The sequence below is a fragment of the Medicago sativa genome, chromosome 1 (genome assembly GCF_051527215.1).
Source record: "Medicago sativa cultivar Bolivia chromosome 1, Bolivia_mono, whole genome shotgun sequence".
Lineage (NCBI taxonomy): Eukaryota > Viridiplantae > Streptophyta > Magnoliopsida > Fabales > Fabaceae > Medicago > Medicago sativa.
The window spans coordinates 36135297-36147096 of record NC_140749.1 but is presented as its reverse complement, the minus strand read 5'-3'; the positions used below and the strand labels follow the sequence as shown (position 1 = coordinate 36147096).

At 34.0% G+C, this 11800-nt stretch overlaps 1 pseudogene; it reads left to right on the top strand.

Moving 5' to 3' along the window:
• Positions 1-5013: 5013 nt before the first annotated feature.
• On the top strand, positions 5014-6785 carry LOC146954642 (cell division cycle 20.2, cofactor of APC complex-like; annotated as a pseudogene).
• Positions 6786-11800: the final 5015 nt, after the last annotated feature.

The window sequence follows — 11800 nt, the reverse complement described above, 5'->3', positions numbered from 1 at the left end:
AAAATAGTAAATATTTGATTATTGATAAAGATGTCGTTATGAGTCTCGTGTATGAATTGTACAACAATATTATTTAGTGACTTATTTATCATGTTTTCGGTGTTTTTTATAGTCATCTTTCTAAAAGATATAATAATTAATACTCTACAACAATAAAAAATAATATTTTATAATATGAAATGGTGGCCTGACTTCTTTGATTCCCTGTTGTTTCTTTGATTCCCTGAATTCTTCGATCCATTAATTGTTTTTCGCAGAGGTTCACTTTTCATTTTTTTTAAACCCGATTCCGCGCCCGTATACAGGTTCGCTTGCTGATTAGTGAATTTTTGTTAGGATAGATTTGGGTCGATCCACTTGGTCCGATTTATTATGTTGTATCCCCGTTTTTTGGTTGTACCTGAGTCAGGTCTAATGTCCTCAGACTCTTTATCCATTTCTTTTTGTTTAATTTAATTTTTCTTTTGACTAAAAAAAAAGATAAAGAAAAAACAAAGGCAAATTATATTTAGAAAATAAGCAATCTTCAAAATGTGTAATTTTTTGAAAAGTAGGTATATGCTTTGTAATAAATATTTTGTAATTTTTTTAACTATTTAGATATTTAAAAGTTGAATTGTAGGAAAATTTATTTTGATTTAGATTAAGATTAAGTTTGTTTGTTCTTTAAAAAAAGATTAAGTTAGTGTGTTTTTATTGAGTGAGTTTGTTTTAATTTGATTTTATGAGAAAAAGAATAGGGGGGAGTTGAAGCAAATGACAAAAAGTGATATAATTTTGATGACATGTCAAAAAATTAAGAAGGGTTAAGATTATATTTTTGGTAGACATTAAGTTTCATAATTTTTTTCATACAAAATTTCGTGATTAGAGAATTAGAGAATAGAAGATTATAATTTTTTCTAACTCTTTAGATATTTAGAAGTTGAATTATATGAAAATTTGTTTTGATTGAGATTAAGATTAAGTTTGTTTGTTGTTTAAAAAAAATATTAAGTTAGTTTTCTTTATCAACTGAGTTTGTTTTAATTTGTTTTTAGGAGAGAAATTATAGGGGGAAGTTAAAGCAAAAGACACAAAAGGATATAATTTTGATGATGTGTCAAAAATTAAAGGGTATGATTGTATTTTTTGTAGACATTAAGTTTCATAATTAGAGAATATTTTGTAGACATTAAGTTTCATAATTCTTGTCAAAAAAAAAGTTTCATAATTAGAGAATAGATAGATTGTATAGATTTATCAAAAAAATTATAATAAAAAAACGAAAGAGAAAATAGAAAATAAAAAACATTAATGATTTGGACTGGCGCAACTCCATTCAAACTTACCAACTTTTCACTTTTTTTAAACAAAATATTTGATTTTTTTTTACTATTAGATAATATCAAGGCTTTGAACTACCTTGTAATTGATTCCATCAAATAAAATATGTGTGTGGTTAAAGAAAGATAAAGTTTGAGTTCTATATAAATATTTCTAAATTATATATTTTGAGATGGATGCGAAAAAGGTTGTCGATAGTTTCTTATCGATAAAACATGATGTACCTGAGTTCGGAAATATCATTCAAAATTGCAATTTCTTTTTAGGAATTATTATGAAAACTCTAAGGTAGAGTTTGTACGGAGACAAGCAAATGAGGCAGCTCACGCTTTAGCTAAGACGGCCACATTGTCAGCTAGTTTCTGGTTATTATATGTAAAACCTGATTGTATTGAACACATATTGATTAATGAAATGCTTTAAGATTTTTCTCTTAAAAAAAAGTTATGCTGGCCAATTTGTAAAAAAAAAAAAAAAATATGCGAGCCAAACAGATTACCTGTGGCTTCTACGAGCGTCCCCTAGCAGGCTATAAAGCATCAGGCTAAAAAGCCTTAAAAAAAATCGAGCTAAAATTTTAAGGCATAAACACTGTGTTTTATTATGGCTAAAATTTTGACGGCCCTAAATTAAGTTAAGAAAAATAAGCTTTGCTTGTTGTTTTTCTTATATGATTGATATTTTAAAAAAGATTTGAAACAAAATTAAAGATAATTTAAAAAAGATTTGAAACAAAATTAAAGAGATTTTAAAAAAGATATGAAACAAAATTAGAGAGATTTTAAAAAAGATTTGAAACAAAATTCCATAAAAGATATATATTGATACGAGTGAAAAATAGAACAATTACTTCCACAACAACTACTTATATATATAGTTTGCGGTTGAAGGAACAAATAACGTTGCCAAACCCTTTCTTCCACAATATATAAATAAATAGGCTTTCTCAGTCAGTGAAAAGTATCCTGTGACCATGACTGATATGAAATTTGAAGAACTAGAAGTTCTACTGGAACCAAGGGTTGACCTGTATGATCTTGCTGCAAATGAATTCGATTTCAGAGAGAGTTTTGTAAATATGGGTTGGATGGAATATTTCTATGCAGAAAAGAAACCTATCTACACCGAGCTTGTTAAAGAATTTTGGATGAGTGCAAGAGTTAATAATGGGAGCATCTGTGGTTATGTTCAAGGAAAGGTGGCTATAATCTCTTTGGAATTTTTGCCACAGGTTATTAAGTGCTACGCTGAAGGTGTGAAGTTTTCTGATGAATGGAATGAGGAAGAAATCAAAGAGGAACTTCAAGGAATAATTTTCGAGAAGCCAAACGGAAAGAGTTATTCGGACTTGAATCCGGAATACAAGGTTCTATATAAAATTATCTCTGGATGTATCTTACCTCTAAGAAATTCTTCAAAAATAGTAACTCGGAGTTACAAGTTTATCATGTGGCACTTTGCCAAAAAGATAAGTATCAATCTTCCTAAGTTGATACTTGATTTTTTGAAGAGAGCTATTTGGTCCTCAAGATCTGGAAAGGTTAAGACTATCCCTCTTGGAAGAGTGATTTCTGGTTGTCTTGAAACTTTTGGAATCATTGATAGTCTTCAAAGATCCAAAGACTTCAGTATCGTACAAGCCTTAAAACCTTCTTTTGGGCCACTTTTTAACCAAGTAACTCTGGCAAGGTTGAAAGTTCGTTCGCGTGATGTTGTTGAAAAACTTCTCAAAGAAGATGATGAAGTAAAACGAAGAGAAGCTTCTGCCACACCAACAAGGAAAAATAGAAAGGTGAAAAAGAGTGTTGCATCTGATTCTACCCGGAGAGTGACTAGAAGAACAGCAGTTGATGAACTTCCACCCATTGGTACATCGCCTCTATTGTCTGTCATCTTTCCAGAAGACAATGAAGAAGTCATATTGGAGTACCGTAAAATTATAGTTGAAGATTTTCTCAGAGCTAATCCAAATTACATATTTCCAACTGTTCGGTATGAAGACTATGACGAGGACAACAAAGATATAGTAAAGGAGTATATGAAGAAGATGGAAGAAGAAAAAGCATCTGCACCTGAGTCAAAGAAGAGATCAGCATCTTTAAGTAATCAAGTGCCTTCCAAGAAATCTAAGGTATTAGATGATAATGCATCTTCATTTGGTATTCCTAAGGAACCTCCTAAGTTTGATCGTCCTGCAACTTCTAGATCTTCTGCTGTAGTCACAAGGGAAGAAACTCTCGAAAGTTGTTCAACGGCGACAAGAGTTGATAGCTTTTATGGAAACATCAAATTAGAGACGTCATGCAGATACAATTGATGTTATCAAGAACCTTACCAGTTTAGTCCAGAAGATCTTAGACAAACCTTAGGATTATTTTTTAATTGTACGCTGTTTTTAGGTTTTCTTTTATGATGACATCTTTTACGGTTTAATTTTAATTCTCTTTTTGATATCTATATCTCTTTATAATTCTGTATTCACCATTTAAAAACTATTTTTTCAAATGATTTTGACGATGATGTTCTTTCTTCTTAAACCTTTTTGAATGATAACTATAAGGAGAGAAACGGATAAATTTACAAGGATGAAAATTGATGAACAAAGTGTTGCCAACACTCGTAAAAAAAGCAAACGCATCTTCACATATTATCATCATATCATCTAATTATAAGAGACAATTTTTTGCATTTGATATATTATATGAATGTTTGTATGTCATCATCCCTGATAAATACTTATGAGGGGTGAACTTAACCTTGAAATTTTTTTATCCAGATTTCTATTTTACTATTGGAATTTGCGTCTGTTACACGAGCATCTCAACTTTCCTATTGGAATTGAAAGTTATTAGTATTCTATGAAACCCTAGCCTCCAATGTGGTTCTCATTCTCTTTTTCTCTATTTTGTATATGTATATGTGTATTGTGTTTGTTTTGTTTTTTATCGATTCTTTCGATTGAAGCTTGGTACTTATTTCGGTTTGTTCACTTTCTGCAAGTGATCAACTTATCCTTGCTTATTTGGGTTTAGTTATTCAGTTTTACAGCTCTGCATCTAGAATGGATTGTGAAGGTAACTTCTTTGTTTTTATTGGATTGTCGTCATTTTTGGATCAACAATTAAAGGAATTGTGTTTCTGTAAAGCACACAATTTTGATTTGGAATTGAAAGCACACAGTTTCTATTTTTATGACCAATGAAGAACTAGTTCACACAATCAAATTAATACCACCTTTGCAAAATGTTTAAATTCATTTTTTACTGCTCCAAGGAATTAGGTGATTTGTATCCTCCAACATTGTAGTATAGTTCTTTGTAAAGATCAATTGCACCAACTTTTATCAATTCGAAATTGAATTTCTTTAGGTGAACATGATGACTGCTACTTAGTAAAGTTTTAGAGTTCGGGTTTCTTTGAGGAAGAACGCAGAAATTGATGTAATTTGATTTTATTTTATTTTGATATCATTTATGTTTGTCTGTACCGTAGGGATTCTCATAGTATTACAAGTAAATCATAATATAGATAAATATTCACATTCCTTTAGAAGGAACCAGTGAGCAAGTGTTTTAATAACTGTATAAACAAAAGGAAAAGTAAGGTTGGCTTGTATTTTCCTAATCTTGTATAAACTGATAAATGTACTTAAGGAATCAAGGTCATTGGATGCACCAAAATTAATAAATGATTACTACACAAACAATATGGATAAATAACATTCTAGCTGTTGCTATGGGAACAGAAATATATTTTTGGAACTCAGTTACTACTGATGTATCTATCTAAGTTGTTAAAACTCATTAGCAATAATTATCCAACAAGTCTTTCTTGGTCAGAGGGTGCAAATTATGTAGCAACAGGATTTGTGAACTCTCAACTTCAACTCTGGGATGCTGAGACTTCCAGGCTAGTAAGCAACTCTAGCATCAAATAAGCGTCATATTTTAACTTCCGGAAGCCATGGCAAATCGATAATCAACCATGATGGTAATTAGATTTAGCTCTTCTTTTTTTTAAAAAGTGCAATGTATATGAATATAGAAAGCTTTTGATAAAACTTGTAGAGTAACATTTTGTTGTATTTTATTCTTGTATGCAGTTAAAGCAGAAGTTTGCGGTTTAAAATGGTCGAAAAGCGACAATTTATTGGCAAGTGGTGGCAATGAAAATCACCTCTATGTATGGGACACAAATATATATCAAGTTTCTTGCAGTGTTTTAAGGACCATAGTGCTGCAGTCAAAGCTCTTGTTTTAAGGACCATAGGTGCCCTTATGATTCAGCTGGGCTTGCTTCTGGAGGCGGAGCAGACGATAGATGTATTAAGTTGTGGAATCTAGAAAAGGGAACCAACATTTGCAGCATAGATACCAAAGCTCAGGTAAGGATTAAGAATTCCTATTCACCAGAAAAAAACACTATTTTGCTGGATAGTTGCTTCCAATTATCTAAAAATTATGGTTTACAATGGAATAGACACCATAAAAATTATTGCTTCCAACTGTGTTTGTGGCAATATCCATCTATGACCAAACTTGGAGGCTTGGACCCTCATACTTCCTCCAGAGTCCTCCATCTTTCTCAGGTATGCTTAATGAGTTCTAGTTAGAATGTCTATAGTTCAATTCCTAGAAATTGGCTTAACTACTAATTTATTAACGTTATTTTAATTAAAAAAATTGAAGAAGTCAAACTAGTCCACCAAAACTGGCATCCGGAAAAAATCGAACATGAGACCTTGAGAGGAGCACACTCGAAGGTCTTAAGCCAACACCATCAAGCTAAATCAAGTGGATTAAAGAGATTGAAAACTTAGTACTACAATATAGATAGTTAATTAAATTTGGTCTCTCCCTCATCATTTTCGCTCTCTCTCTCTCTCTGAATATTTTTAGTCTCTCTTTCTCTCAACTTCACGTCTCCCTTTCTGATATCTTATTCTTCCTCCTACTTTTACTCTTTTCCCCCTAAAATGTCTTCTTCAATCTCTGTTGTCTTTTTGGTTTTTCCTTTTTGATTTTTGAAATTTGTTAATTTTTTTATTTTTATTTTATGGATGGTGGTTTGGCTAGGTTTCAGATCATATGTTAAGATGATGAATATTGAATTTTTAAAGCATGTAGTAATGTGAGTCATTCACTTAACAAGAGCATCTGATATAGTTGCTTTGCTTGGGATTGTTTTTAACTAATGACATTATATATGCTGACAAATTCAACTTCGTTAAAACATATAAACATGAAAGAACCCACTTAAACTTTATCAAGGTAATTATTTCTTTTAAGCTACACTTACGATCTTATGTCTTGCAGAGTCCGGATGGGTTAACGATGGTTTCAGCTGGGGAAGACGAGACTCTTCGTTTTTGGGATGTTTTGGGACTGCCTGTTACTGACACAAGAGAGACTTCGGTTTTGGATAACTTATTGATGATGAAGACATTACAAATAAGATGATAGAAACATAACAATTTAGTTCTCTTAGGTTAGGATAATTTAGACCACCTGTTTTTTGATCTTATATAATTTATTATGCGTCCAGATGATACTGCTTGTATTAATCTAAACAGGCAGCAGAATATTGAAGTGGATGTTTAAATGTTACTATCCTATATTTATCAATTATATTGTCATTTTTGAAAAACAAATAATAATCTAAAGAACATAAATTTACTCTTCATTTACTCTAGTATCCACTAAACCTTAGCAACACTGTTCACCCTAAAAAAAGACTGAAGCAACACTCACAAAAAATTTGGTGCATACAACAAATGCCTAAACCTCTACTCGAACTAAGCTAAGCCCATTCATATGCCAAATACACCCATTATCAAGATAGGCAGAGTGTCAATGAAGCAAACTAGTAGAAGAGATGATGGAAAGGAACAAAAAGACAGGCAGAATTAAAATATCTCTTAACTCATAAGTTCCTCCTTTTATAGTTGTTGACCTAATTGAGGCTCTCTTTGGTCTCTCAGGCCCAAGTGATTATTCTAATAAACAGGTTGTCGTCAAACAAATTTTCGTTGTTGTCAAAGAACTCTAGGATGTAGAGATGCATCTTCAATTCCTCGAAGATTGACGTTTACATGCCTCACTTCTTGAGTCGCATGAGGGGGAATTGCTTCCATCTCCTTGTTCATATTGTTAGTATTTTATGTTTTATTGCTGATTTCCTTCGTAGGTAGGGCACAGTGATTCGAAGATGGCTTTTGAAGTAGATCTATCCCCAATCTTCATGTATTTAACATGAGGTAAACCTTCCACCATAATCCCTCTCACTCCGTGGTGCTTTTTATAGTTATTCTTTTGGATGACAGTCAGCTTTTTCCTGGCTGTCACTATTCCTTGTTCTTCAATCTCAAAGTTAGGTCCATCTTCATTAAAATCCAAGAGTTCATCATCAATCTCTATGATGTAATTATACATCATTATGCTCTTCCATCAAGAGAATCGAGTAGCATCTCCATTGAAAAATGGAGGTTTAGCAAAATAATTATTTTTCTCAGTGGTAGAGGTATTGTTGACATCAGGATTGGAGGCTTCACAGGCGGAAGACATGCTTTTCTCACTGGATCTTTTTTTGTGGCACGATTAAGTGACAGAGCACAGATCGTGCTTTGATACCAACTGAAGGTGAGAAAAACACACAAGAAGGGGGTTGAATTGTGTTGCCCTTTTCGACAATTTCTGATGTTGAAGATTCTGACTCAAAGTCTGAATACAACAAAATACAGAACACGAAGATAAAAGATCAAGAGTCAGAGAGAGAGAAGATAGACAAAAAATAATTTATACTGGTTCCTCTTACAACACATGAGTAGCCCAGTCTTCTTGCACTTCCAAGAGATTTCACTACTATCACTCTTGATTACAACTTGCTCAAGGACACACCAAGAGACTTCCCAATGTTCAAGCACAACTGCAAGAGACTTCTATGCTCTAGGACTCTACCTGAAGACTTTTTTGCTCTAGCACACTTGCTAGAGACTTCCCTTACTTAAGCAAAACTGCTTAAAACTTTACTCTTGGTCAATCACAACTAACTGAGACTTCTTGGTGCTCAAGGTTTTAGTAGGAGACTTATATACTCAAGCACGGAGGCAAGATAATTTCTAAAATGTTTGCCCCAACTGCAAACAAGTTAATTTGTTCTTACCATTTTTCTAACTAGTTAATGTAAACTGTACAAATGAACAGACTCGCTCCTTAGGATTCTAAGATATAACCTTGAAAATAAATCCTAAGTATTTTTCACTATTTGATTTGACAGAGTTTTGGCACAAAACAATAACAAAGTCTTGTTGCTTCTTCTTCAGGTCTTCAACTCCTTTTATAGGCAGTGTTTTGAGAGATGTTGGAGAAGAGTGTCAGTGCAAATATAGATGTTGAGAAACTTTGATCAAGAACGTTGGTCATTTTCCTGATATGGATAATCATGTTGGAAAGTCCTTTGTATTTCCTTTGTTGAAAGAAGAATTATCTGTTGATCTCTTCATTCTTGATGTCCTTTGTCTGGTTGTACACGTACACAGAAGAAGACAAAAGAACTGCTCGATTAGATTTTATGATAGAGACAGCTCACAGAATAAGACAAAAGCTTACATGGATTCAGGGTCCCTCAGATCCAAGTAGCCAGTCATATTCTATGTCTGATGTCCTTCACAGAATCTGTGGAGATCACATCTTAGCTTATGTGAGGCATCCTTCTACTAAGGACGTTGACTTCTAAAATATCTAACCAAATTGCTCTCACTTAGTTACATTGCTTTAGGACCCTAACCTTCACTTTAGGAACTCATTGAAAGAATAAAAGTAGGGTTTTCTACGTCTGGGAAAGATGCACGACCGTGCGCCCCAAAATCACCACAAAACACGTTTTAGGAAGAGACTTGCGCATGGGTTTTGCCATGTAGGCGTACGAATGTGCACATCTGACAGGTTACATGAATCACAGTTTTTAAGCGATTTCACTTTGGGGGACCTCTTTGGACTCCGTTTAATTTTGACCCTAAACTCCCCCAATTCGTCCCCAAACAACTCCCTAAGGTTACCTTATTATTGTAACGCCCAAATTGAAAGTGTCTAGAATACTCAATAAGTGCGTTAAAACTGATATTGGATACATTAATTATACAATGCAGAAACGACTTCAGTCGAGAGTTTAGATATAAAAGACATCCAGAGTCTTATGTTACATTATTTTACACAAGATAGCCGAACGAAACTTGACTACAAAGTTCATTACAACACATCTTATAATATAACATATGCATCAACTAGATAAACAAAAAGTTGGTTCCACGAAAGCACGATCAATCCAAAGCTTTCTCCTTACCTTTACCACGAGAAACCTGTGAACCTGAACAAAGAAGGAAAGGGATGAGACATAATGTCTCAGTGAGTTCTACCTATTCCTAAGTTATAGGTAACCTTGGGGAAAACCTACGGTTACCACGTGTCTACAATACAACCTGACAGTTGATTATACGTGTGTGGACATGCTTGCCTAGAAGGTAGTGTATGATAGAACCGTCGTAGGATCATCATATTTATCATAGGTTTAGCTTACATCTTACGTGTCATGGCGATCAAGGGAACCTAAGACCGCTATACTGAGATACGTTAATCGCATCAAGGCCTAAACTTAACATATTCATGACACAATCCTAAACCAGACGAATAGGAAAACCTGATCTCGTCGTCGATATAATTTCATAACTTGCTCATGTCTATCATCATAACATAATCATATTTATATCACATTATACGTAGTCATATTCATTTAACAAGCTAGAGGTTAGCGTTGGACAACAACATTGTCTAAATTCATTTTACGGAGAGCCCCGGGTGGAGTATTCCCGAGCACAATCCCATACATAACCGATGAAGACCTATCTAAGGTAGTATCAGACTCCCTCAACATCGTGCGGGCCCGCCTTGCGAAGCTTATCCCGTTTCCCATAGCGGGAAAACCCCTCGAGATCCCAACCTAATGAGGATCACAAGAGATACGACACCTACGTCTTTCTTATACATTTTTAGTGAATAGATTAAACTAATCGCTTCACGTCTTAACTTACATAAGTGCATACTTAACATTCTAATTCTCAACAAGCTATGTCGAGGCTCTACATTCATTCCCTTTCTTAGTTTATCACTACCCGGGTAATTGTTATTAAACTCTCTTGCATATCCTTTATTAACAAACATTGTTAATTTTTTGCCATGCCTTACCCTTGTTTAAAACCTTGTTTGGAATTGTACTTTAAACATTTGGAATTGAGGGGTTTCAAAGTTTAATAAGATACTGCAAGAACGAGCCTCGGATAGCCCTTGCTGGCCACAAAACGAGTTGACAACACATGTTGTGCAGTCAATTTCGCCTGGCGAGCTGTCTACTCGCCATGGCTAGCAGTTTTCTCGCCATGGCGAGCTCAAAGGCGAGCTACTCCAGAGAGCACTAATTCCCAGCTCGCCATGGCGAGTTCTAGCTCGCCTGGCGAGCTATAGCAGTCCAGAATTCTACAGAAAACGTATTTTTACATCAAAACCTCAAATTCAAGCATCCTATGTACCTTACACTTCCAGAATACATAAAAACAGTTAGAAATGGAAAGCATGGAATCACTAACATGTTTTAGACAATCTATGGCACAAGGGGGTTGTATAAACCCTAATTCATAACTTAACAAAATCATGATTTCTTACATAAAAATTCACACAACCCAAAGGTGGGTAAACTATCTAAGAACTCACCTTGCACAAACTGAAGTGAAACTCAAGTAATCTAAGCCCTACACCAAAACCCTAGATAGTAGAATCAATTTGGAGAAGTTTGCTTCAAGTATCCTAAGTTGCCTTCATCAAAAACTAATCAATCCTTACATAATTGCTTGCTTGAAGGAGAAATTACTAAGTGAATATGGATTGGTGAGAGAGTGGAGGCCGATTTCTAGAGAGGGAAGAGAGCAAAAGTTTTTTTTTCCAAAAACCTAGATAGAGAAAGCTTGAAAACAAATGAATATTTTGGGACTTAAAGTCCTTAAATACTCCTCATGCTCAAATACCAAAATTGCCCTTAATCTTAAACGTGCTCATTTTTATCGTTAACAGGTGTTACTTCATAACATGGAAAAGCAGGATGTTACAATTATCCTATGGCCAATTCCTACTCAATCTACCTAATTACATTGCTCCTCACATGATTAAACCCCTTATTCAATTTCCCTAATTTTGATTTCACAATTCTAATCTTTTACCACACTAATAACTCTCAACAAGATAAACTCCTTACTCACATTTATTTTTAATTTTATTTTGGGAAAGAATGCACTTTTTCCAACATTTGCTTCCTGTTAGGATTTCCACATCCAACATATTCTTAAATAAACCACGACATAACAATCGTGTCCCATTACACAGGCCATATCTAGGGTCTATGTTTCGCAACAACATCAAAGGTGCCTTTA